This window comes from Hirundo rustica, chromosome 11, assembly GCF_015227805.2.
Source record: "Hirundo rustica isolate bHirRus1 chromosome 11, bHirRus1.pri.v3, whole genome shotgun sequence".
NCBI lineage: Eukaryota > Metazoa > Chordata > Aves > Passeriformes > Hirundinidae > Hirundo > Hirundo rustica.
This window is the reverse complement of record NC_053460.1, coordinates 20,969,659-20,996,304: the sequence shown is the minus strand read 5'-3', so window position 1 is coordinate 20,996,304 and position 26,646 is coordinate 20,969,659. Positions and strand designations below refer to the sequence as shown.

General features: G+C 42.9%; 1 protein-coding gene and 1 long non-coding RNA gene across 5 annotated transcripts in view; one reads left to right on the top strand and one right to left on the bottom strand.

The window, feature by feature from the left end:
• Positions 1–1,253: 1,253 nt before the first annotated feature.
• On the bottom strand, positions 1,254–4,361 carry LOC120757548 (uncharacterized). The gene is made up of 3 exons (XR_005702579.2): positions 4,296–4,361; positions 2,102–2,169; positions 1,254–1,505 (listed from the first exon to the last, which is right to left on the bottom strand). It is a non-coding gene; the product is annotated as an uncharacterized LOC120757548 (long non-coding RNA).
• A 10,240-nt stretch (positions 4,362–14,601) lies between these two features.
• GARRE1 (granule associated Rac and RHOG effector 1) overlaps positions 14,602–26,646 on the top strand; it is a 63,878-nt gene continuing 51,833 nt past the window's right edge. For 2 of the 4 annotated variants that reach the window (XM_040074931.2, XM_040074930.2), the window contains exons 1-3: positions 14,651–14,672; positions 19,379–19,457; positions 20,240–20,338. The gene's annotated coding sequence lies outside the window, so the exon portion shown is untranslated. Of the gene's footprint in view, positions 14,673–15,350; positions 15,428–19,378; positions 19,458–20,239; positions 20,339–26,646 lie in introns of those variants that run through there. The other 2 variants (XM_040074932.1, XM_040074934.1) reach the window with 2 other exon arrangements.

Below are 26,646 nucleotides of genomic sequence, written 5' to 3'. Positions count from 1 at the left end.
TCCCTTCCTGGGCTGGCAGCGCTGGGCCCGGTGCCCCAGGACAGGGATGTCCCTCCTGGCCGCCAGGGCACTGCTGGCTCAGCTCCAAGTGGCCACTGAGCAGGACCCCCGGGCCCCTTCCTGCAGCTGCTCTCCAGCCTCTCCTTCCCCAGCCCATGCACACAGCCAGGGGTGCCCTGGGCCAGGGGCAGAGCCCAGCACCTGCTGCGTTAAACTTCACGTGCCTGGGGATGGTCCATCTCTCACTGGGCTGGGTCTCTCTGCAGGGCCTCTGCCCTCAAAGGAGCCACAGCTCCTAATTCAGAGTCAGCAGCAAACCTCCTCAGTGCTCCTTTGAGCCCTGGCCCAAATCCCTCATGAAGGTGTTGGAAGCACAGGGCTGAGGATGGAGCCCTGCAGAGCCCCACTGGTGCCAGGCCCCAGTCTGATGTCACCCCGGTCACTGTCACCCTTTGTGCTGACCCTGAGCCAGCTGCTCACCCGTCCCACGATGTGTTTATCCGGCTGAACGCCGGGTGTTTTGTCCGGAAGGATCCTGGGAGGGACGGTATCAAAACCTTGCTGAAGTCCAAGAGGATTCCGTCAGCTCCCTCCCTTGCTCAGCCGGGGCGGTGACCCTGCTGCAGGAGATCGGGGGCACGAGCAGGACTTTCCCTCCTGAAGCCCTGCTGGCTGTGGCTGATGGCTGTGTGGTCCTGGAGACCCTCAACACCTCCCAGAATAATCTTCTCCGTGATTTTACCAGGCACCAAAGGGACACTGACATGCCTATGTCAGACTAGGGTCCTTCTTAGCCTACTTGAAAACTGGGACAAACTTCACCAGCTGCCAGTCAGCTGGGACCTCTTCAGATTCCCAAGACTGTTCAAAAATCTTTCTCCTTTAAAGAAATAATTACGTGGGCCAAATCCCCTATAATACAGGCAGGCTATGAACATAAATTCTACTATTGTGGGAAAAATATCCAGTTTTGTGTAACAGAGGCATTTTCTATCCGTTTCTCTTTATTACAGATAGCTTTCATCTCTGGAAAAGGGAGCCAGAGTTGAAGTGAGCTTTAAACCACCATGTTTTAAATACTTGCTATTCGAAAAAAGGTAGTGGCTACTAAAGTTTAAAACACAGGCAGAAAACAGGCTAACTTTCAGAGAGACACAAAATTGTCAAACTAGAGCTTTTTAATGTTGGAATTATACTAGCAATTGCACTAAATAAAATAATGGTTCTCTGTGATTTAGTATATTTATCACTGATCTGGAAAAAAAAAATTTGACAAGAGAGCGGCAAAATCAGTAGATTACAGGTTATTTATGTGAGGGTTAGAGAGGCCTAGAAAGAATTTCAGAAGACTCAGTTGGGCAGCATCCCCTGGGCAGGCTGATGGCACACAAAACTCAAATTTGATAAGTACAAAGTGTTGAGCTATGGAAGAAAAGAGGAGTTACTTGTATGATTCATTCTTAGAAAGGGTCCCAACTCAGAGAGTAGACAGAGGTCCTGTTCAGCTGTGGAAAAACAAGCAAAAAAATGTTGGTGTGCATAAAAATGATAATTAAGAAGTTGAAAAATGTTAGCTAAATCAGTATTTTCATATGGAAGGAAGTGTAATGACATGAGTTGCAAAGTTCTCAAAAAAGGATACCTCGGGGTTAGGTGAAATTAATAAAAGGATGAGAAAAATGACCCTGTGCAAGGGAAAAGGTGAACTGAAAGATGTTTGGTTTTTACTCTACAAATGAATAAGGCATGAAAGGCCTTAAAAAAAAAAATTGCAGTGTATTACAGAAAAGGTAGATCTTGAACCTCAGTTCTTGCTTTCTTGTAACAGGAAACAAGGGAAAATATGTTGTGAAATGCAAAAATAACAATAGTAATATAAACGTGGAATTATATTACAAAACGTAATTCTTAAGAAAATCATTTAAACCAAGAGTTCACAAGATTCAAAAGAGTGGCTAAATTGTTAGCAGTGGGACTGGAAAGCAATGATTTCTTTGACTAAAATCTTGTGGGAAGTATATGGAAATGTCATGCTTCATGTTTTTACCATACAAATAGATTTAAGACTGAGATCTAATGCATACAGCAGATTTTTCATTACCTGTGGGTCTTCTCATCTTCCCCCAAATCATCTGCTGGTGGCTTCCATTGGAAACAAATCATGAGGCTCTGTGTGCACAAGGTGAACTATTCTGTACCCACACTGCACAACTTCTCTGTGGTGAGTTGTATTTTGCAGTCATCATATTCTTTCTTTATACTGAACCAAAAAGAGATTGCAGCAAGCCTGAGATGCAATTCAGTGGATCAAACAGTGGCTTCCTAATTCCCACATTATTTACCCTAAGTTACAAGAGCAGGAAGCTTCCTGGAAAAAAAAATTAAAGTGATGCAAACCTTTACAGTTCTGTAGAACAGCCAAAAGTGACTCTGTTCTTTCCTAGAGTATGTAACTTCTTCAAAGCCTTATGAACACTGCCTAGCTCCTTAACTATTAAATCTGGCCTCCCAAATACCCAACACAAAGCTTCAGGCTGCAGAAACATCCTGCTTTGGGTACTGCTGAAGTTGTTCAGTCTCTCCCAAAACTGTTGTTGTTCCTTTTGGGCTAACCTGATTGAAGATCCATGGAGTTCACTACTGCATGATCTCTGTACACAGAGGAGAACCCCAACCTCATTCTTTCTGAAAAACATAATAATTCTATGCTTTGGTTATCAGCCCACAAAATGAATGTAATAGTAACATTCATAGGAATGATAGTGAGTTAATTAAGATTTCTCAAAGTCCTAGAACCTCAGATTAATAGTGCTCTGGAGTATAAAGACATAATATTATTTCATTGAACATTTGTCATTTAAAAAGCTCTACGCCTAAAGCTTTAATCAAGCTCTGTAAGACGAGAGCAATTTCCTTTTTGCCACATTTAGGTCTCGTCTCTGCTAAGATGCATGTGTAGTTAAACCCTGTATTTCCTTGGAGAGGAGCTCAGGTACCACTGTTCATATGACCACGGAAGCCAAACCCAGCACTCAAATCCTACACTTGAGAAAGTTGGAAGAGTTATTTTAGGAGATGCTTTTCCTGAGTTTACAAGTTATGTCAATAAATCCCTTCTATCAGCACAGAAAAAAATCTCTTAAGTTAACTATTTTGCTAAGGCTATCAAGTAATAGAGTTTCTAAAATGTCTTTTTTTTTTTTCTAACAAAGACTGCTATTTTTTCTTATATGAAACAATTACGGGCTTCCAGATATAAATCTGGTTTGGTAGCCCAGGAATACCTTCATTTTGGGTACAATTCCTCTTTACGCAATGCATTTTCACCATTGTGTAGGAAATGAATTTATAATTTACCATTATATCAGAAAGTAAGGGTATCCTTTTGAACAATAAGCACACAACCTCGAATTTTCGGTAACACCGCTACAGCAGGAGGAGTTTTTAATGGTGGTCAAGAGCACTTCTTGGGGTAGCCAAAATCCCTTCAGATATGTGTATATGGCTGGAGGCTGAAATTTCAGGGTCAATCAGCAGCTGTGGCACAGACCTTAGTGGAGGAACCCGGCTGCAGACCCCGATGGCCGGTGTCACCGAGCCAGACTGCTCCATGCTTTCCCTTTTCCCCAAACCCCTGGCAAAATGAGCCCCCGTTGTTACCCAGGTGGCATCGCCGCGCAGAGGGCACGGTGCCAGGGCAGTGCCCAGGCTGGCAGCGTGCTGGGAATGCCCTTCCCAAGGCTTTGTGAGAGCCCAGCCCGTGCCAGGGCAGCTCCTGGCAGCTCCGGGCACCGTGCGCTGGCCCTGCGTGCTGTAACCCGTGCTGACAGGTGAACTCCTTCTGAGTGTTTTAGACACGACACTGAAACTTCATCTCCTCCAACACAGTGTTGCCTCCCCTTTACAAGCAATGAAGCTGAAATGAGATTTTTTTACGCTTATTTCAAGTGTTTGGAAGAAAAGCAATGGCGACTCTTCTGATTTTTGTATCACATTTTGTTTACAGTTTCAATTTACTAGTCATCAGCCTGGTGCATTTAATATTAAAAGATACTATTGCTGACTTCAATATGAAAACGAAGATAAATTCAGGAAGTACAAGCAATAATTCTGCCCCTGATGCCACAGCCAGGGAGCTTATTCAGTCCTAACTGTTGACACAAGAATGAGACAAGCCAGCATAAGGACTTGTCCGAAAAGAAAGCAAGCAGACCCTTTTTTCACGTAGAAGGATAGCAAAGTTTTTAAAATGCATGTACTTTTAGCCTACATTCACAGTAAAAGCACAAGTTCACCTTGCCCAAGCCTGGTTTGCAGGTCTGTGATCCAGCTGTCCTGGTCTTGTTCTCATAAGGTGACTCCATCAGCAGGGGAAATGGCGTTCTGCTCAAAACAATGGGGAATTCATTCTGTTGTTAAGTGAATTACGTCAGTTCCTATAACTATTACTTTTTTCAAAAAGTAATAGTTATAGGAACTGACGTATATTTCAAAAAAATATTATTTGCTGCATTCACATTAATTAAATATTAATCATTATAATTTTGCATAGTTATATACATATTACATTGTACTGATTTTGCATATATACTATACAATAGAGTGTAAAGGCCTTATAACATGCTATTGAGATTAAATGCTACATCTTTCCAGAGTAGAGGTATTTTTCACAATGGAAATGCTTTAATACAGACACATGAGTTACTTTGGTTTCTAGAAAAATACTTTTTTGCAGTCATTAGGGCCCGATCTGCCCAGTTAAATATAACACAAAGATGGCTGCACACTTAAAAAGCAGCACAACTAAACTCTAGGAATATATTCCTTATTCTACACTCACTTCTCTACACATCTCTCACTGCTGCAGTGAATAGAATACACATCTGAGCATGAAGAATTCACAGCACCAAACAGGAGGTGACTTTAACTGTTTTGGTCACGTGCATATTAATTCAAAGCTCTGGCAAATTCCCCATGTGTGATATTTCAATTGCAAGTCGAGTCCCTGAAGGGAAGCACAGACAGCTTTAAAGCACTACTCACTGCAGTTCTTGGCAGCTGACCCACTAAAGCTGAGCTCTGAGGCTTGGGCTTTGCATCACTCCCATTTCTGCAAGTGGTTTCCTTCCTCCTCTCTTGGTGGGGCTCCTGCTGGGAATGTGACCCACATCACTGGAGTAGACAGGGATGTGCCGGCCTGCATCTGCTACAAAGCAGACTAAAAATACCCCCAACTGGACAGTGTCATTTGGTGCACAGCAGCACAAAGCTTGGGAATGAAAACCGGGCTGTCAGCAAAGATAAATGATGGTTCAGCTGCATGCCAAACAAATCTCAGGGTCTTAGAAAACCCAGAAACAACCATCTGATATTCTGTTGCAAACTTAATCTCTCAAGATTTATTATCATTGCAATTTAATGAATTTGCATCAGTGAAAGCGTAACAAGAATGTCTCACCCAAGTTTACTATTAATATTTTAAGAAGTGAGCCCATCTTGCAGCTTGTTTCAGTTCAAGGATGTTCTCTGGAAATGCAGATTTTGTTCTAGAATATGCTACCCTCAGGTTGACTTTTTTTCTTCGGCATATCAGATGAGCTTGATTCTGTTGCCAGTCTCTCTCTTTAAAATCCCAGTTCTATAGATTGAATCTTTTCAAAAAGATCTACATGTTACTGCTGTCCTTTCTACAGATTCTGTTTGAACTATCTGCCTGTTTGATTTTGCTTGTCTGTATTATAAGGCACTTGAATTTAAAAGGTATGGTCATACAGGGGGCAAGAATTACTACGCTGCAAATAACTGCAGGTTCTTAAATTACAGATACAACTTCACACCTCATCGTTCATGATACCATCCAATTTTTAACGGGACAAACTCTCCAGATCTTTGCATTTTTGAGGTCTACAAATTCCTATTGAATTGTATTTTGAGGATATTTACAAATATTATTATTAATAAATAAATTGCTGACCTTAGTGCAACCTCCCACCTTCATTTTATATAAAATGGGAGTGTGATTAGATACAGAATGGAATCGTATTAACTGCAGGTCCTGGGCCTTCAAGGAGATCTGTGTGCAAATGGATCTCACTGTAAGACCAGTACCATGATTTTTAAAATCATTAAGAAAAAACATGACTGAAGCTAAAGGGCTTCTGCTAGTGCTACTATAGTTATGGCTGAAAATCCCCAGATTACATGTATACCATTGTACAGCCGGAGAAAAGAGCTTTACAAGGATTTTTGTTCATATGTTTTCAGAAAAAATTATTGCAGACTCTTGAAAACATAGGGTGTAAAACCACTACAGGTTGAACTTCATTCTTATTATGTTCGGTGCTGGTTTGCCAGTTCTGCATGCACAGAAACCATGAGAGAGTTCCAAAGTCTTGTGAGTTTTTCTCAGGAAACCACCATTCCTAGAATTATAAGAGGAAGCAAAACATGAAGTTGCCTGGAACTTGCAATCAGAAAGGCCTAAATTAGCAACTGAAGACTGTCAGTGGGTTTTTAAACCAGATGAGGAGAAAACCACAACTCCCGTTGGGGACACATATCTAATACCCAAATCCAACTTTTCTGTCCCTGGGATCACCCTCCATACACAGGCAAGAGTTCACTAGTTTAACACAGGGGTCAAGCTCATGTTTGTGGGCAACTATTCCAGGAAATAGCCAATCATGTTAACCCAACAATTCTGCAGATTAATTATTCTCTAGAAACTATATTGAGCAGATTGGGGGATACATGTGCATGTTCTACATTTTAATTTAAGAACACTATAGGAGTTTTTCACTGCTTTTGTGACTACTTATCGATTAGGTTCTTTATTTCCTATACGACTATGCAATCTCTTCTTATTTTTCTTTTATGCTGAACCAAATGTTTGTCAACTACATCACCATGGCTGAAATATTTTCCCATTAGAAAGGAAGAAGAGATTACCCCATATCTTATTCCATATCACCCTCTCACCTTCCAGCCCCTGGAATTACAACGGTCCTTGAGATGTGAATACAGTGTGTGGGTGCTCAATGCCACTATCAAAGCTTAACTTTGCAAGAATTATATCATATAATTTCCTTACTTTTGGAATTCCAAAAGGAAAACTAACATGTGCAAAACTCAACAACAGAAAACAACTGATGTATAGAATTTGTATGGCCTATGATCACTTTGTCTTATCTCCCTTATCTTTTAGTAACTGGTGGCTTGATGGGTGAGTAAAATGATCTGAAATAAACACATTTGACTTGGAGTATCTTGACTCATTTCTGTGAAATGAAAAAAAGATGCATCTATAGGTACTGTTTATCTCGTCTTCGAATTATTTAGCAGTGCACACACAAAGGAAGATCCTCCTCCCCTCGGCTGTCAGTTGCTACCACAGAGCTGTTGTCGCATGGTCGCCCGTGCTCACAGACGTGACACCTCACACAAGAGCTGCATAATTCATGTGTGCAGTTCTGGTGGGACTGATGGCTTACTTCCTGCCTCTCACACCAGGCACAACTGTGATCTGATAGTCTGATACAGACTTAGGAGCTTATTCTGCCTCCTTTTACAATACTGCAATTGATTAGATGTCATGCAAAAGAGCTGGGAAACAGAATTATCAATTTCAACAAAGCTACACATAATTGATATTGAGAGATGAATCGTGACCTTTGGAGCCCAACAACAACAGAGAGGTTTGTATGTGGCTCTTGGAACAAGGAGGGCACAGAAATTGAGACAGGGGATGCAGAGAGCACCATAAAGCAGTCACTCAGACATCAAGGGCATCTCTCTGCCTGATGCAGCTGAAGGATCTCAGTTTTGTGAGATGCCAAAAAAATAACTTCTGGTAGCCCTTAATTATCAACTGTGGAATTTCTGGGCTGTGAAAAAGACAATAGCAGAATGAACCATAACCCCTGTGAGATCTGCTTCTGCATCCCTGGCATGTGTCCAGCAGTGCAGGATACCTGCACCTATTAGCACAGCCAGTTGGGTACCATTTCTGCTGAGAAAGCTTAAAGAGCAAGCAAATAAACAAAAAAATTACTGGGTACCGTATCATTGACTTTAGTCTAGTGATGAGGGGAGCAAGTTGCTCAAACCTGGTATCAGATGTGCAGGGGAGAGCCTGGCCCCGCAGGAGGCCGACGACACAAACCACTACACTCTTGGCAGCGGCTGCTCAGAAAGTTTGAAGGCATTGGAAGCTGACTAAACACATCGGGAACCTGAAACCAGCCACTGAGGTCACCTATGCTGCTTTTCCTGTTGGAGCCAGAGGAAAATGGTCCTCAGCCAAATCAAGCTCTGAGGCCTGCACCCTCCTGTGGAAAACAGACCAGCCTGGGTTGCCAAGTTTTAGCAGATAAGTCCCACTCTTCTCTGTCAACATCCTGAATATCCTCTCAAGCACAGGACAGACAGGTGGCCAAAGCTTCGTCACGGCCAGACAAGCTCATGGGCATCTCCCATTTCCTGATGTCACCAGGAGACCTGGCCTGGGGCGCACAGGACAGCCCAAAGAGGCTCTGCATGGCGGGCGCACCGGGGTGCTTAGGGAGCGGAGCGCTGTCGGTCTCACAGGCTGCTCCTGTGAGGGGATTCCTGCCCTCCGGTAAGGAGGTTACTTACATCCCAATCTCAGGCCTGGATGGATCTATGATCCACAGCGAAACACTGAGCGTTTCAGTAATTAATGAAGAATCTGCTACCCTTTTCTCTGTGTTATCAAGTAATTCAGCAAAGTTTCACCCGTGAAATATTAACTTATATGTTTCCCTGTTATCTTTCTGTTCAAGCTACTTTCATAATTCCATGTTCTCAGTTACAAAATTACGCCTTATTTGGCAGTATTCCACAATAAAAATCTGTATAGGCAAAAGGTAATAACAGTACCACTAAGGCAGCTGAAATTTAGTTGCCTTTGTTACAGTGCCCTGACAAAAACTAAATCAACGCAATAGCATTTGGGCCCCTATCCAGTCCCTCTGCAACAATCCCATGTTGCAGGAATTACCACATGGAAGTGATTTAAAACTACCATTTAGGATTCTTTCTAGACCACTTTAAATATTTATATGTATTTATAAACATGTATTATTTTTGTGTATTTATATTAACATAAGTTAGATAAAATTTACCATTCATATGGTAAAATGTTTAGTATAGACTGTTAAAATAACAATTTTATATCCAATATAAGACACTTACTAAAATAGTCAAATTTAGTTATCTGAAACACACGCAACACTTTAATGGAATCAGTTGAACAAGGTCAAACAAACACAACATCATTTGGTAGGTAGCCTCTAATTTCTAACATTTAGTAGAATGGACACTATTTATACCTGTTTATAAATGTTATAAATATAAATATAGAATTAATTCTAAATTTTGTTTCACTTCTTCATAAATAGTATTTAGACTCTATAGTATTAAAGTCCTTAATACCTATTAATAAGTGGGGTCAGTTACATGGATTTACATTTTACTTTTTGTCAAATCTTACCATGCTATATATTTTAATGCCAAATTAGGTAGAAAAAAAATCAGTCTAGTTCTGCTTCCCACATTTGCAGCATATCTGTTTTAAAATGATATTCTAAGTTCTAGTATGAATGAATGTCAACAGCCCTTTTGTCTCACAGATATTCTCTCAACCCTTCTGTGTTTGCAGCATACTTTGAATGGTACTGAGGCAACTGCTAATGCCTTATTAATAATGAATGCATGTTCATTTGTTACTTATTAGAGTGATTTCTTTTAAATATAAAGATTTCTCCAGTATCAAGATGGCCATGCAAACTATTTTACCACAGCTGGCTGAGAAGTACATTCTTGTGGTTTTGCAAGCTGATTCCTTTTTGTGAGTTTTCAAAAAAAACCAAGCAAAATGAGATCCCAGACATCTGAATCACCAGACAATCAAAAAGAATTATGCATATGTTTAAGTATTTGACTTCCTAAAGCAAAAATATAGCATGCCAGTGACCCTTTGTGTGTGCAAAGGGAGCAGCTCATTCCAGGCTGCAACAGGCAAAGGATTTACATCAGAACCTTTTCTTTCATTTAAGCCCAACTGGAAGTCAATTTTTTAAGCAGAACAACAATTTTAAACAAAACACATCTTCTTCTTCTCTGGACTAGGGACACTGACCTTATAAATATCTGAAATTCTTCCACTGCCTGTAAACAAAAATGGACTGCAGGCAGACATGATCATATGTTACTCTGTCAAAACACTCTTACTCCTTGGCTACTTTTTGGAAAAGTTGTTTGCTATCAATCAAGTGACAAGTTCTGCTTATAATAATGGTGCTGACATCAGACCTGTAGAAGAGAAGATTAGTATGGAGAGTCTAAATATATAAACCAGAAGGTCATGGGACACATCCAGTGTCAGTTGAAGTCAGTGGCCTCCGTCCAGTTTGATCAAAACTGGACTACTCCATGCAGGTTTATAAGATCCATGCAGGTTTTTAAGAGGTTTATATATTTTGCACATTTATTTATTTTCCCTACAACCAGTATGGCTCGCAGCCTAGCATTTTTTAAGGTGACTTGGATCTTTGATTTGTCTGACAAGAAAAAGGTGTTTGTCTCTATTTTTATTTTTAGGTGGCCATTTATAGCCAGCTGTGTTTAGTCTTTCCAGAGTGGGACTGGCACTGAGGAGGAACCAGGCAGAAACTGCTCCAGAGGGCACCGGGGCTCTGCCCACGCCTGCTTTTGCCACTTGGTGCTGTTTACAGAGCCTCGGGGCAAGAGGCCAGCTCGTGTGCTAAGCCTCAGGTTGGGCACAATGGTGGGCATAAAGCACAGGTCAGCAGCTTTCCTGGCGGGCAGCAAAGAACTAATTTCATTTGTCTGAAATGGGATTTTCGTTGTCCAGGGCTGCAGGACAAAAGGACTGCTCTCACCCTGACAGCTGGAATGGATGATTTGTGAAATGTATTTTTAGAAGCCCGATTTGCCCACATGTATGGCTGCATTGTGAAACATCCAGGCAGCAGGAGTGGGTCAGGCTGTGGCCACGAGGGCTGTGACACATCATACAGATTGTACAACACAGCCCCAGCCAGAGCTGCGAGCTCACTGCTGCTCAGCTCCACCTGCACACACAGCCCAAACACCAGGGCAACACTGCTGCTGTTCATCCTGCACCTCAGCACGCTCTCACTGCAGCATCCACAGTAATTACTAACCACAAAGGGAAAATCACTGCTGATACAATAGGACATTAGCGGTCAAGTCTGTTTTCCAAAATCACCGTGGTTTTCCCCACATTTCCTTTTCCTAAACGTATCTCCATCTGGTTAACAGAAACAACCTCTTGTGAGTTAGGTTTTTCCTTTAACACCCTCTTTAAGGATTATATTACTAACGTTCATCCCCCTAATCTTATCCCACACCTTGCTGATAGGCATATCCTTATGAACATCTGCACATGGCTATTGTGCCAGGGCTGCTTTTTCCCCAAGATAATGATTCCTTCCTCCTACAGCCCACGACATTGAGTCGCACTCATAATACATTTCAAAGCTGCTTTCCTCCTCTTTTAAACAACATTGTTACATTTTTTTGTTTAAACTGCGCACCGATTTCCTTCCCTTCCTATTCAAGGGAGGTCTTGGAAAGCACTTTTCGCATATATGTAACATCAATGGAGAAAACATCAACATAACTGAATAAATCTATTCTATGCTGATCTACATAGGACTTTACTAAATAGTTAAGCATACTGCCATCTTTCAAAACAGAATCCACAAAGTCAAAAAAATAGACTACTCAGTATAAATATTGCATTGTAAGACCTCAGAAAAATAATTTTAATGTACAATGTCATAATAGATACCCGCACCACATATTTTCTAGCCCTTGAGAGTTTCCTCTTTATTCTGCATTGGTTATTATACACTCTGTTGAGTTGCATGTTTTCATGCCTTGTTTATATCAGGAAGTGTGAACTTCCCATTTATTTCACAGTCTGTCTAAATTCCTGCCATCTGCTAAGACATATTAACTTTAAGGCTACGATTCTTACAAGTTCTTTGTACCTTTATTCTCTCAATCTATAAAATTAATTTCCTGTAAATTTCAAATGAAATTTCTGATTATTAGAAATAGCCGTGCACTAGAAGTTGTTATACAGCCCTGTAAAAACAAACAAACAAACAAAACCCCTCTAACAATATGTAAACAAATCCAGGGGGTCAAAATAAAAAAATGTGACTATTGTGCGTAACTCCGCTGTTAGTGTTGACAGAACCAATTTCTGCACACTCCACTGAATACAATTAAATCAGCAGGATGACAAAATAGGAGCATATTTGCATACCTCCAGATAGCGTGAAAGAACACGTTGGTGTATTGAACTGTAAGACTCAGTCTGTAGAACAGATTTCTGCTGTGAATACAGCGCACTTTAGTCAACATAGCTCGCCTAGTTTTGGGATGTCCTGGTAAAACCGCATGTGGGTAAAACAGGGTAGGGCTAAAAGAGTTGTGCTGGTGGCCGTCAGCTCCTGCAGCAGCCCTTGCCAGCTGCTGCCAGGACAGGAGGGGCTGTGTCCTGGAAGCAGCACCACGCTCCTCAGATGGCCAGGCACTGCAGGGGCCTGGAGAGCAGAACAGGCAACAAGAGCTCAGCAGAGCCCAGGCTGGTTCAGGGCCAGGCCTGGGAGGACAGCAGCACACCCAAGTGAGAGCGCAGAGTTTGCCTCGGCAGCTCCTGGGGTTTGTGTCCTGCAGCCCGGCGCTGCTCAGACTGACACAGCCGCAGCACCGCACCAACGCTCGAGCTGCACGAGAGCTGCTGCTCATGGGCCACCCTGCTCCCCACCGCCAGGATAGCACCCCTAAAAATACATGGCTCTTTGTGTATGTTAATACCTCCCTCTTCATTCCTGGGCAAAACCCGAAAACAAAACAACACTAAATCAAAAAAACAGGAGGCGTTTGCGGGGTTTTTTTAGATTACTTTTAGGTCTTGCCTCAATAGCTGTCCTGGAAGGAAGGAAAATTCATCCCAGTATTTTTTTTCCCCCTTTCCCTTTCTCTTCAGCGTCTTTTGACTTCCTTTACACTCCATGTATTTGGTTCAGTTTTTCCATTTCATAGCTATACCTTCCTCCAAACAAAACCTTGTTGAAACCTCATCAGCCTTTTTATCTTTTTTTTAAATCAATGTTTCACCAACCATTTAGTTAAAAGCAGCAAAAAAAAGGTAAAAAATTACCATCTCCAGCCCTCTATTGTACTCCTCCACTACAAAGAATACCCCACACCTCTCTCTCTCTTGAAGGAGCCAACGATATGACAGCCTTCTGTTCCCTTGTGTCTTTCCAAGTATTTCCCAGGTATCTCTTAATTTGAGGACTAAATTTACTAGGAAGAGACATGCTTAGTAGACATGCAAGAATCAGAAGAGTTCAGAGGGAAGGCACTGATGAGAAGCCCGGTCTGCCAGCAACCATCTGTTCTGGAGAAGGAAACAAAGCCACAGATTGCTCCTAGGCAGCTCCCCGCAGACGCTACTTGTGGACTATTTCTAGCTTGTGGCTAGAAGGTGTCCAATAAATTGACAATTTCACTTCTTCCCACAGAGTTTTCTGATTAGCAGCACTGAAATTACTGTTATTTTCACTTAATGAGTATCATATCCAAGTGTGTGGGTTTGGGGTTTTTTTGGGGGGGGAATTAGAGCCAGATGATTGGATGCTGAGCTCTGTAGGCAAAATTTTTGCTTACATGTATTTCAACAACTTTTAACTACTCTCATACAACTACACATTACCTTATTTTCTAACTTTACTAGACATTTCTGTACATTATTAAGTGCTTGTTCCATTTAGAAAGTAAGATTCTAAATAAGTCACAGAAATAAAAAGCAATCACTTTTTACTAAGGAAGACAGGATTAACAGAGACTCTTTCTGAGGAAATAGGATTTGAAAGTATATAATTTTGTAAAGCAAACTTTTCTGTAAAAACCGGCATTAAGCCTGAGAAATAATACGAAACCCGTTTAAACTCATATCCTAGACCAGGCCTGAAGAATTTCTAGACCATTTCTGAAGAATTTCTAAAGCCGGTAGCATCGTGATAAATATGTCAAAGGGATCAGTTTGAGATGATGTTTGTGCGTTTTACTTAATTCCCAAATAAATGCATTGAACGCCAGTGTTGAATCCCGCGGTTTGTTCAGCGAGTGACTTTGGACAGAAAAGGAATACAGAACTTTGCAGGTGCCGCCGGCGATCTCCATCTCGAACAGCTCTCCTGAATCGGGACATGCATCTGACCCCAAAACAACGGAGTGAGAACCCTCGCAATTTAAAATATTCACTGATTAATTCACCCCCTTCTCCCTTTTTGTGCCGCCAGGCCTCCCCTCAGGCTCTCTGCCGGCACCCGGGGCCGGTCCGGGCGCTCCGTTCCCCCTGCTGCGGCCGCTCCGTGCCCCCGGTCCCGCCCTGTCCCCCCCGGTCCCTCCGGGTCCCCCCCGCTCCCCGGCTCCGCGGCCCGCGGCGGCGCCGCCCGCCGCTCCCACCGCCCCTTCCCGCTGTCACTCGCGGCTCCGCCCGCCCCTCGCCGGCCCCTCCCCGGCCCCGGCGGAGCCGCCGCCGTTTCCGGAGCGCTCGGCGCGGGGCCCGCGGCTGTCGCGGGCAGGTGAGTGAGCGCCGCGCCGACCCCGCCGAGCCCCGCGGCCCGGCCCGGCCCGGCCCCGTCCGCGCCCCGCGGGCCCGGCCGTGCGGGCGCCGGGCTGGCAGCGCCCGCGGCACCGGGGGGACGCGGCGCGGAGGGCGGCGGCGCCCGGGGCAGCCCCCGGGCCGTTCGGGAGGCGCCGGCGGCGGCCGGGGCCGGCGGGGGGAGCCGGGGCCGGGGGGAGGCGAGGCGGCGGCGGCCGGGACCGCGGCCGCGGTTGCCCCGGCGGGGCAAGGCCGGGCCGGCCGCGGCGGCGGGGGCAGCCCGGGGCGGTGTCGGGGGCAGCCCGGGGCGGTGTCGCGGCCGCGGCCGCCCCCCCCCCCCGTGACCCGTGTGCGGGCAGCCCGGGCAGCGCGGCGGGGCCGGGACTGCGCCTGCGGGAATTCCTGCGCACCTTCCTGCTCCGCGGTGACCCGGGGCGCCCGCCCGGCCCGGCCCCGCCGGCCCCCGGCGCTGGGGCGGCCCCGCCGCGCGGCCTCTCCCGGGCGGCGCCGGCCGGAGCTCCCCGGGCAGCGCGGCAACGGCGCCGCCCAAAGCCCGGCCGGGCTCGGGGCCCCCGGGCCCCCCCCCGCGCCCCCCGGGCCGGGGCCTGCGGGCAGCAGCGTCCCCGGCCGCTGCGGGGACTGCGTGCGGATTGTTCACCTGATGCGAGCTGCGAGTGCCGCTTGTTGTTGCCGTGCCTTACGTTGTGTGCATATGGTAGCTGCCAGCAGAAGAGGGTAAGGCGTTTTGGGCTGTAGCTTGAAACTTTACTAATGTTCCCTTGCTTTTCCCTGCTTGAGGGGTTTTATTCGTTTGAGTGGAGAGGAAAAGGTAGAGGTATGTATTTGTCGGGTGAATGTCGGCTTAGGGGAACTTGAAAGCAGTCAGAAGGTCTTATTTGTTTGTTTTACGTGAGATTATAAAGCCTGTTACAGGTATGAATTGGCCGTTACTATTGTCATTACTGTTTTTATAGAGGCACAGATGTCTGGGTGTTGTGAAGAGCGGCCGTACCTCGGTGCAATAAAGTTGGTGTTACAGAGTGGCTCATCCGCTGGCTTCGGGGGCACCCGCAGCTGGCACAAGGCTGAGGCTTGGCTCCGAAAATGGCCCTGCATCTGTAACGGCCGGCGCGGCTGTTGGACAATCTCAGATCTACAGCTTGTGCATTTGGAGGCTATTGTTGCTGGATATTTGTTTCCTCAGCCCGGTGCTGTCGGCAGAGAGGTAGTGGTGCTCTTGAGGAACTGTTTTTGTTTTCTGTGGGCGCAGGGGGCTGAAGCTCCCCCTCCCTCACCTCTCTGAGGTATGTGTTGTGTGGCTCCTGGCCACATGAAGGTTTTGGTATGCAGCTCATGCGATCAGCAGTGTTGGCCCATTTTGGTATGTGCACAGGTGCTGTTTGTGGATCATGGGTACCAATGTGATTTTGCACTTGCCTCGAGTCTTCAACCAGGCAATGTTTCTATAGAAGATAAAGCTGGACCCTTCTGTAAAGAATGGCAAGTTTTCTGAGGTCAAGACTTGTAGAAGGCTTTTCTTTCTTCCTGTATTTTCTGTTCTTTCCTTCCCAGCAGAACTTTCTAAGTATTTAAGTTATGGTTGTGGTGGAGGTGTGTTTCAGGTCAGTGTACGTGTTCCTGGTGCTTGGGGGAAGCAGGCGGGAAGCAGCTCAGAGCCTCTGCTTTCCATGCATCTTGTGGTGCTGCTTCCTCAGTCGGTGTAAGGCAGGAATGCTTCTGCTGGCCTTTCTCATTCTGCATCAGGAGTTACTCAGGGTGGTTAAGAAACTAGAAATGTATATGGGGACTATTTTTATAGGTGAAAGTCTGTTCTGAGACTGAAATTTGGCTAACAGGTAAATAATCCCTCATCAAATGTAATAAGGGAAATATATGCTACTGATATTTAAAAGTGAAGTCCAGGTTTCTTCTGCTCCTTGGGCATCAGCTTGGATTTGGTCACTGGCATCTTATTTTTCTGAGGGTTTGCTGTCTCCAGCTTGAGATCTTTATTCCCCTCTTCTTCCCACTACTTATTATTTTTCAACATTCCTTCTCCCCCAGCATACAAATGACGAGCGGTTTTTCTTTGCAGCAAAACAATTGGATTTTTCTGTCCTAAGTGAGCTTTTCTTAAAACCTGACACTGACAGTCACTTTTAAGTGCTGCCACTTGCCTTAATCAAAACAGGGTTATGTCAAGAGAAATTGTCCTGCTGCTTTTGTTTATGTGGTGGTACTGTAATAGGAAAAGACTTGTTCTTGGTACAATGAATGCTGGTACACCAGAAATCCTGCTAATGATAGTAGTGATTAATGGGTGCTGCTCAAAATAGCTATCACTGCTGATATGACTAACTGCTGTATGAAAGGAGCTCCTTTATTCCCAGTGATCTCAAGGTGTTTCTAGAGCTAGAGAAGTGTCTGATGGGTGCAGACAGATAACTGCACAGAACTTTCTGCAGTGGGGCGACTCTCAGGAGCTTGCTGCTGTGCTGCAGAACCAGTCAAGGCTGAGAATGAGTATTTTCTTGTGATTGTAGGTAGATAGAATATTATTACTGGAATTGGGTGTTAGCCAGTGCCCCGCCCTACGTGTTACAAACAATACCAGGGTATTGTTAGTAGCTACAGAAAGGGTTTATGTCATACATGAAAGATGGCATTTCCAGCACCGTGGGTAACCTCATCGCAGGGCCTTGTGCTGGGGCTGGCTCCGAGGGCAACTGGCGCTGCTGCGCTTGACAAAAATCTGTGTTGCAGTTGCTCTGCTCCTCCTGGAGCTCGGTGATGTGTCTGGATGACCTTCCCGGGCCTTTGGGCAGCCAGTGGTAGGGACGTGCTGCAGGCAGTCCCATGCTCCTGGCCCATGGTGCGTTCCACATTCTGTTTGCATTTTGTGTGTGCTTAAATGGGGAAACTTAATGGGGACTGTGGATCTAAACCATAGAAGGTCCTGTGTCTCGATACCTGTAAAATCTGAAATTCTGGTCTGTAGGATGAAAAAATATTTTGAAAATTAAGGAGAATATGTTAAAGATGGGTTCCAAACTCACTGAGAAGAAGCCTGAAGTTGTGTTTGTAGCACCTTTGGCTTTGTGTTTTTTCTCTTCTGCTGTTTATGTACCTCAAGACTAAGTTGTTTAGACATTTGTCCTTTCAGCCGTCAAAGAAGCCCTTGAGGTGTGTGTGGGGGATAGGACACATTCCATTCACAAATTCTGCTTTGCCGGTTAATTGCCAATTTGGTCTGATAGGATTCCAGTCTTGTAGTGTTCTGTGGATAAACTGGTTTAGTCCAGTCCTTGAATTTTGTCAAAACAGTGATTAAAACAAGGAGAAAAAAAAAAAAAGATTTTTAAAATGAAACTTCAGAATTATAATTTTGGTGGTAAAGAGGTGTGTTTCACTTTGAAGAGCTCTTATGTGATAAGACAAATTGTTTTGAGAACTGTGGTCTTGGAATATCAATCTTATCTTACCCTGATGTAGTTAATGAAGTAGTGTGTTGGTTACTTAAGATAAATTTTGGGGATTGATCTGTGTGATTCTGTTAAGGTCACAAGCTTTGCATGAGGCAAACCAACTTCCAGGGATTCGGGCTGGAGTGCTTTGGAGTAAGAGGAAAAGGAGTGAGTGTGTGTGAGAAAAAGCAGACTAGAAGGTTTAGAAATGCTGGTTAAGCTTTGAAGAATGACAGAAAAGGGCTGGAAAGGGGAGTGCAAAGGGCTCCAGGTATGGCTGGGGGACTCCTGGGATGTCTCTGAGTGTCTGGGTGGATCTGAGGTGGGAGTAGCTGAGGCTTTGTGAGGCTTTCAGGCATCTTTGAGAGGCTATGCAGCACGCCAGGCATTTTCCCAGCTGTGATACTGCATTCCATCGATGGCAAATTGGCTTCAGTCTGGTGATAACATACGGCAGCTTATCCAACTCAAGTTGGAAGTGTGATATTCTAGGACTTGGCTTTGAAGAACTATTTTCACTAAGGAAATAAATATTCTTCCTTCTAAGGAAAGCCTGCATAGGAGAACACGATAGCATTGGTAGATAGAATTTTTGCTGTATTAGCTGAAAAGCAAACCAAAAACTTAAAAAAAAAATTGCTGTAGAGTAACTGCCCATGTTCTACTGTCAGGGTCACATCAGACAAAATAATGCCTTAGGAAACATCTTTACAATACCTCCCTAAACTGTGACCAGTTCCTGCTTACATTTTGAGTTACATTTTCTCCCTGAAATATCTGATGAGTATTTTCTGGTTTAGGCTAGCTACATTTTCATTGCTCCTTCTTTGTGCTCTTTTGTTGCTGGCTGGCTTTCCTAACAGTTTTTTGCTTTTTCAAGTGGTTGGGGGTTTGGGGTCAACAGGACTCTGTTTTGGTTTATCGAGTCATACAGTGGGGTACTTGTCAGGCATTAACATTTTCTGATAAGCATTTCTGTACAACAGCATTGCAAAAGACAGATTCTTTGGAAAATTTCAACAGGAAAATTCTTTTACCATGCTGTCAGTCACTCGTCATGTTGAGATATTCTATTTTTATTCTTTCCTGATATTACCTATGTGCTGGTTAGAATGCTGTAAGGGAACATGTCACCTGGCTGTTTAATAACGGTATTTTAGGTGTGACTCTTGTTTAGTTGTGCACTCAAAGTTGACATTTAAATGGTACTGTCCAATTATAGAAAATTCCTCGGACTCTGTGTTGTGTACTCGGCAGTCTGGGAACAGAAGAAATCTTCTCAACCTAAACAGCTTCTGAATGTAAGAGAAAGTTTGTTTCCCTTGATAGAAATAATAATATTGAACTTTGGTTTTTTAATGCTTTAACACATTTTCAGAACTCTAAAGCAATGTATAGAGTGAGTTGTGGAGGAGAGGGTAGGAGAAGAGCAGGAAGAAGGGACCGTGGTAGAACTTTTTTCCGTTTCTCTCCATGCATCTCTAGTGTGATTCATTCATATAAGGGTTGTCTACCAATGAAATTTATCTCCAATCCTGTCAGTAACTGAGTGTTTTTAGTTTCCCAAGTGGATTATCGGACTGTCATAAATGTTTGTGAGTTTCTGGGTGGTTTTGTGAAGTCCTCTGGATTTCTTGGGGTAAAATTAGATCCTTTGAAGTGTGTCCACATGATTTGTCTCATACCAGGATATTCAGGGCAATGTTCCTAGGTATTTTTTAATGAAAGTTGAACTTCCTGCTCTTCTGTACATATTACAGAAGTTGGCTGTGTACCTGGGAACACTTTGAGTCTAAGCACAAGAACTTCCCTGGAGAAAGATAAAGCACCTGAATGTCTGTAGCTCATATTCCAGGAAAATCTGGAGATCTTTTCCTAAGACTCTCAGTACAAGGTCATATTTTTAAAAGTTCCTTAAAAATATTTGAAGCTGGCAATCTCATCCTGAAGAAGCCAGATACTCTTTTTATATGATCGTGTAACAAAAATGCTGAAAAGCAGAAAGAGCTGTAGTGCCTGGGAAGGACACACAGAGAAACGCTCCTCTTCTTGAAGGACTCCTCTCGTGTCTGCATCCTCACAGGTGCAGTAAAAGACTGGGGAATCCCAGGGGAAGGATCACAGTGGTAAATGTAGTTCTGTGCCAGACTCCAGAAGATTTGAGGAACGTAACCTCTTTCTGGTGAGTATTTCAAAATGTTTCTCAGAGTGCTATTTGCAAGTCTTGCACCAGATGGTATTGTATTATGTGGAAGGAGGAAGAATACAAGGAGAAAGAGGGTACATAAAAATGCTATTTTTCCAGTTCTGTATGTTCTCCTTTGGGGGAACTTCAGTGTAGGATGAATTTGTCATTTGCAAACGCTCAGAAGAAACCATGTTTGTGTGCAGGTAAAATGGATGCAGGCATTCATCATTTGTTAGAGTGTTTTGTAAAAGATGGAAAGATCCTGAGGAGAGAAGATACTTGGTGGGAGGGGAGAGTCACAATACTGCTTGTGTTGAGTGGTTTGCACTTCTTGGTCCAAGCTGGAGTTAAGGCCAGGCAGTGCAAAGTGGTGTTAACTAAAGCTGCAAGGACATTGTTACAGAATCCTGCTTCATTGGTGCATGTTTCTGGGCTGCAGAATAAACTTTATTTAGCCTCTTACCAAAGACATAGTTAGGTATTTGTGGTTTTTTGGCAGCTTGCAAATATGTAAATAATAAGGTGATAAGATCAATCCTTTTTGCTATATGAGATGAGTACTTGCACGCAAGTGATGCAATCAAAAACTTTAATATGATGATGAAAATTAGGTCTGCTAAATATGCACGTATTCTTTAGGAAAAACTAAAACCTTTAATTTATTAAATAAACAAAATAGAATGAAGAAACTTGGTAATGATGAGAATTTTGTTTTACTGAGTTCAGTTGTGAGTGGTGCAGATGAAATCAAGACTGCTGTTGTTGGCAGGAGAGCAGAGGTGTGAGTGGGTACTTGGACATTCTTTACATTCAGAGAGCAAACTGGGCGTGCTTTCGTAACTCATAGTGCAGTACAAATAAATTGTCCTTCCACCAGTGTCAATAGATGCACATCTTTTGATACAAACAAGATTAAGGCTTTGGTAGTGTTAGACTTGTTTTGGCTGTTTTGGAAGAGAAGCTGATGAAGTTTATGTGTAGAAGAGCTGGGTCGGTCAGCCAAAAATAAAGTTTCCTAAAAGAATGCAAGTGTATGTGAAGTTCTAATTCTGTGGCTTATTTTTTGTTTCATGCTGATGAAAATTGTATGGAGTCCTGGAAAGAAATGCCAGTTATTAGAACCAAACCCTGAAAAACAGAGCATGTTGTAGCAACATTCTGCTTTTGGGAATATCCTTGGTTTTGTATTAAAATGTTGAAAAAGTCCTTCCTCAGAAGAGTCTATCTGTCTGTCTTGTATTGCTTTCAGAAGGAGAAGGAAAACATTTTTTTGAGCAATCGTATCAGAGCTCATAATAAACTTCTTTGTGTAAACATTGCAATAATTTCCAGGGCAACAGATTGTGATGTAGAATTCAGCACTTTGACCTCATTCCAGGCTCAAAGAGGAGGAAACACTGTAAACTTTTAGGCAGGTATTACAGAATAACTTTGATAACTAGCGAATTTTATATAAAATTTGGCCGTGAATTTAACACAGGCTAGTTCACACCTTTCTCTTGGCAATTATATTCTACAGATCCAGGTTATCAACCCTAATTTAAATGTTAAATTTAGGTTTGGCAGTCTCTGGTCAAGTGCACTTAGAGCTTTTTCCTTGTGGGAAAGCGGTTCATCTGACCTGCGCTATTTTGAAGCAAATCTGTTGCTTGGTTTAGTGGTTAGAAAAGTTCCTTGACTGGTGAAGTGAATCCGTTGCTCTGCAGATGTTTCTGGATATGAAATCTGTTGAAAACCACTAATGATACATTTTTTTGTTTTTGTATAGGAATGTTACATTTCTGCGGTGATGAATTGGTACGATAGATTAAATCTGTAGTCGGCACACAAGATTTAGGGAAATGTTTTTTGGGTAAAGTGCAATTTCTGCCTTTGAAGATGCAGCAGGAAAAGAGCTTGTTAGGGGTTTTTTTTCCAATCTTAGTTTCTGGAACGGTTAGGTTGTAGGAGGTTTGACTGGGATTGTCTGATACAGTCAGACAAATGAATAACAGACCATGGTTGGCTCTGTGCTTCTGCTGAAAATGGGGTAGAAGATGAGAGAGCTGTTCTGAGTGTGCCCTCCTTTTCCATGTTCCAGTGCTCATCAGGTCACTGTCAGATCGCAGGGACTCGGTCAGGGGCCAGGTGGTTGCTGTGCGTTTGGGCACATTTCTGAGGGGTCTTCTGCTCAAGTCACCTTCTGAGGACACGTCTGTAGGTTGGCATGTTACTGTTCCTCTGGCCTTACCCTCTTATTCATTATTCCTTTGCACTTCAGGGGATTATTGATGGAAATGTCTGTCTAGACTGCTTTCTCTTGTGTTTCAGCATCTTCTGCTGTGTTTCACTTGAAAGGCCTTCATGGCCCTTAACTGTGCAGTGTGAGAGATGAGGAAATCTACTGCTGGTTTTATATGAATGACAACATTTCACTTAATGTCGTAGTTTGTTCTTTTTCCTAAGAAATTCACTTTTTAATGGGCTTTTTTTTTCAGCTTTACATTGCAGCCAGTGGGTGCTTTTCTCTGATGTAATGTGTTGTTACTGGTTTTTTAAGTCGTGTTCTGAAACAGGAGAAAACGACGTATTTCAGTCAGTTGCTTTCTGCTAAAAAGTTGTATCTGTGTTTTGTTCTGAAATTGTTGTAGGACAGATGAGGCAGCTTCTTTCCAAACATTCTTATGGTTTCAGGAAGGCAATATATTACGTCTTCCTTGCATATGCTATTTGATATATTCTGATCTGGAGCATGAGTTCTCCTCTCTACTGCATCGATTGTATTTTGCTGCACACAAAATGAAAGACCTAGAAAAACAAGGGTAAGAATAGTTTATGAAATTTTCTACACTACATAATAATGCTCCTTTTTCTTGTAACTTAAAGCTTTGTAAATGATCCAGTCTTCATAATCAGGAGCGTTCCTAAGAAGGTGTGCTGTGTTTTGATTCGGATCTTCAGTGTGTTGAAGAATAAATTATAATATGAATGCAGGGCATCTTGCGTGCTGTGTCTATGCAAAATATTTTTCTCTAAAATGAATTCTAATGTGAGCAAAGTTAAACTGGTATAATTTGGAACAGTAGACTTGAGGCAAAAATGCAAGTAGCTGTGTGTGAATATTGATTATTGTGCTCGGTAGCATGTGAAAAACCTCATCATGCCTCAAAGCACTGTTGCCTTAGTGGACTTAAAATCCCTTATTTAGCTGTCGCTGAGGATTTGTGTTGAGGGTTGTTTTAAATTTCTTCTTTTACATCACACCGTTGACCCAAGTGCTATGGTTCATTGGCTTTCCCTGACTTTACACTGTCACAGGCAGGCACAGGGAGTGTTTTGGCCAAAGGATGGTGGGTTTGTGTCTGAAACAGTCCGAACCAGGTGATCTCAGAGGACCCACTTAATATATTCTGGAAAAAAGCAGGGAATGGTAATTGCAGCTGTAGAATAACCCTCAGAGGAGGGAAACCCTTGACAAACTGACTTACATATGTCAGTGTGTGTCCTCAGGTGTGAGATGCCTTTGTCTTTGGATATTCCGGCACAGCAGGTCAGATGTTGTGTACCTCTTTGGTAAGAACCAGCATTTGAAGGACTAATACTTCAAAAGTGATGCTTTGTAGTCGATGTGAAGGGAAGAGCTGGTTTTTGTTTTCACTGGTGAAATGACTTTTTCCCTAAAACTGCTGCTTCGTGTTCTTCCTTATGGAAGATACTGCCTCTTGCTGGACTGGTGGAAAGCTGAAGGTTGTGTGGCAGGTACTTGTGCCTTACTTGTTTTGGTTTTTTTTTGTTTTCTTTTCTTGGTTCAAAATGTTGGGTTTTGTTAAATACGAGAGTCTGTAGTAAGAAACATAGCAAAGCAACTGCTCATAGTCATGAACTCAATACATAATCGAGACTATTCAATGTAATCTTTTAGAATTACAAATATTAGGTAAAAACCCCCTTTCTTTTATGAATCACAAGCTTAAATCGGTCACTTTTCACAAGAGCATGTAATGATACGACAAGGGAGAATGGCCTTTGCTGAGGGAGAGTAGATTTAGATGAAATATTAGTAGGAAATGATCCCCTGTGAGCATGCTGAGGCTCTGGCACAGGGTGCTGCCCCATCCCTGGAAATGTCCAGGGCCAGGTTAGAGGGGCCCTTGGAATAACCAAGAATGACTGGGATAGTGGAAGGTGTTCTTACCCATGGCAGGGGTGGGATGAGATGGACTTTAAGGTTCTTCCTACCCAAACCATTCTGTGAATTTGAGTTAAGATAGGTCAGGTATATACAACATTGATGTGTGGTAAAAACCTCAATGCCACGAGATTTTTTTTCATTGATGCTTTTTCTTGAGTAGTTATCTTCTGGGTGCTTGCTAGTAGAGATTGCTTAATGTAACATTGAAATCGTTTTTATTAGTAGTAAATAAGTGTCAGTTCTGACTAATAAAAATCCATTGTTTTGACCAAAGTGTGGACAAAGAAATGACTCCTAAACAGAGTGTATGTTTCAACTTCAGAGCCAAGGAAATGCCAACATAATTACCTGAAAAATATGAAAAGCAGTCCATGGAATGATTTTCTGTTTCAGAGAATAAAACATTAGCTGTAAGAAGAGCTAAGGTTCCATTCTACAAGTGACTCTACTGTTTAAAGTAGTTTTGCTGATAGGCATGCAGCAACTCAGAAAGCAGCAGGATGCCTCACTAACAGCATTTGAGAGCCCTAAAATGTAGTTTAATCTTAATTTTGAATATTGTTGTATTGATATGCTGTAAAAAATCCCATCAGTTTCATTGCCAGGCACAGAATCTCATTTTTTTTATGCTGCTGAATCCAGTCACTCTCCTTTTCCCCTGTAATTATTTTTGTTCTTTCTTTTAGTGGTTTTTTTTTTTTCCCCCCACTTTAGACTTTAGTTTCCATATAAAACTCTCCTGACTGTATGTGTTACACAGTGAGGATTGGAATGTTAGCTGAAAGATGGGGAGAGGAATCTGCGGTGCCGAAAATGCAAAAGATTTCCTGTTGTTGTTACTCACTTTAGTGAGAGTTAGTGTCCCTGAGGCAGCTTAAGCACTGCTTCAGCTCTCCTTGCTTCATGTAAATGCACAAGTGGTAGCAGAGGATAAGACCCCTTGATGTATCCGATAATACTCTGACTGTGGTTAGTCCCAGTTCTGTCTTTAGAACACATTGTTCCTAATAAAATAAATCCACAAAGTGGTATGGCCTGCTCCAGCTGCAGAGCGTTACTGGATGCTTTGAGGGAAGGTAATTATTTTATTTATTTCTAGACTTGAAATTTTGAGAAAATGTCTCATTGAAATTCGACTCCCCTCAGTAGGGAGAACCTGCACTGTGTAGTGTGCACATAATGGGCATTGTTAGGTACATGCAGGAAATCCATATTTTCTATTGCTGTGAATAAACCCAAATCTATAAATACCTCAGTGTGTAGTAGAGATGCTTGTGTAATACTGTGGGGTTTAAGCTGGCTGGAGTTAATCTAGAAGTAAGGAAAAGAAATTGAAAATAGACCAGTGTTGCTGAATTGGAAGCAAGAAAGCAGGATATATTCTTAGTGTTCAAAATTTGCAGGAAACTACAAACTTCATGTTATAATAGAAATGCAGAAAAGAAATGTGGCATCCCTGTGTTTATGCATTACAGTGTTCCCTGAGAGGTTTCTACAGATACTTATTGTGGACTTAAGCAGAATATAGATATTGTAATTGCCTAATGGAATAATTCTACAAGAAGAGCAAAATCCTTACAGAGCTGTAGAAGGAAGGAGTATTGGAGGAGCAGGAACACAGTTCCCTATTTTTTTCCATCTAGTGCTGTGGGGAGCAGGAGCGGATGGAAATTCTCCTGCAGAAGCATTTACTGTTCTGTTTGGTTGTGCTGTAGCCACTGGCACTTTCTGCTGCCATCAGTAATTCAGGGGCACAGGACACAAGTTCAGGTTTTTTTGTCAGAGCCTGCCTAATGGGGAAAAAATGTGGAAGAAGGAGCATTATCATTAAATGGAGAACATAATGAAGAACTGCAGTGGAAGTTCAAGCCTTAGATGTCAAGGTCTAGCAGCAAAGTTCTTTCCAAACCACTTCATTGTTCCCTGGGCTCTGTTACTGTGCTGCTTATCTTAAAGCAGATGCAGGGAGAATTTTTTTTCCCAAATATACTGATTTTGCTTATGTTCACCAGAACCATTGTAGAAGTTGTTTTTTCCATAATAATTGATTATGGAAGAGCGTGGGCACTGAGTTTTGCCCAAAATCAGCCTGGCTGAGCCATAACTGCTGCGTGATGGTTCCAGTGGGGCT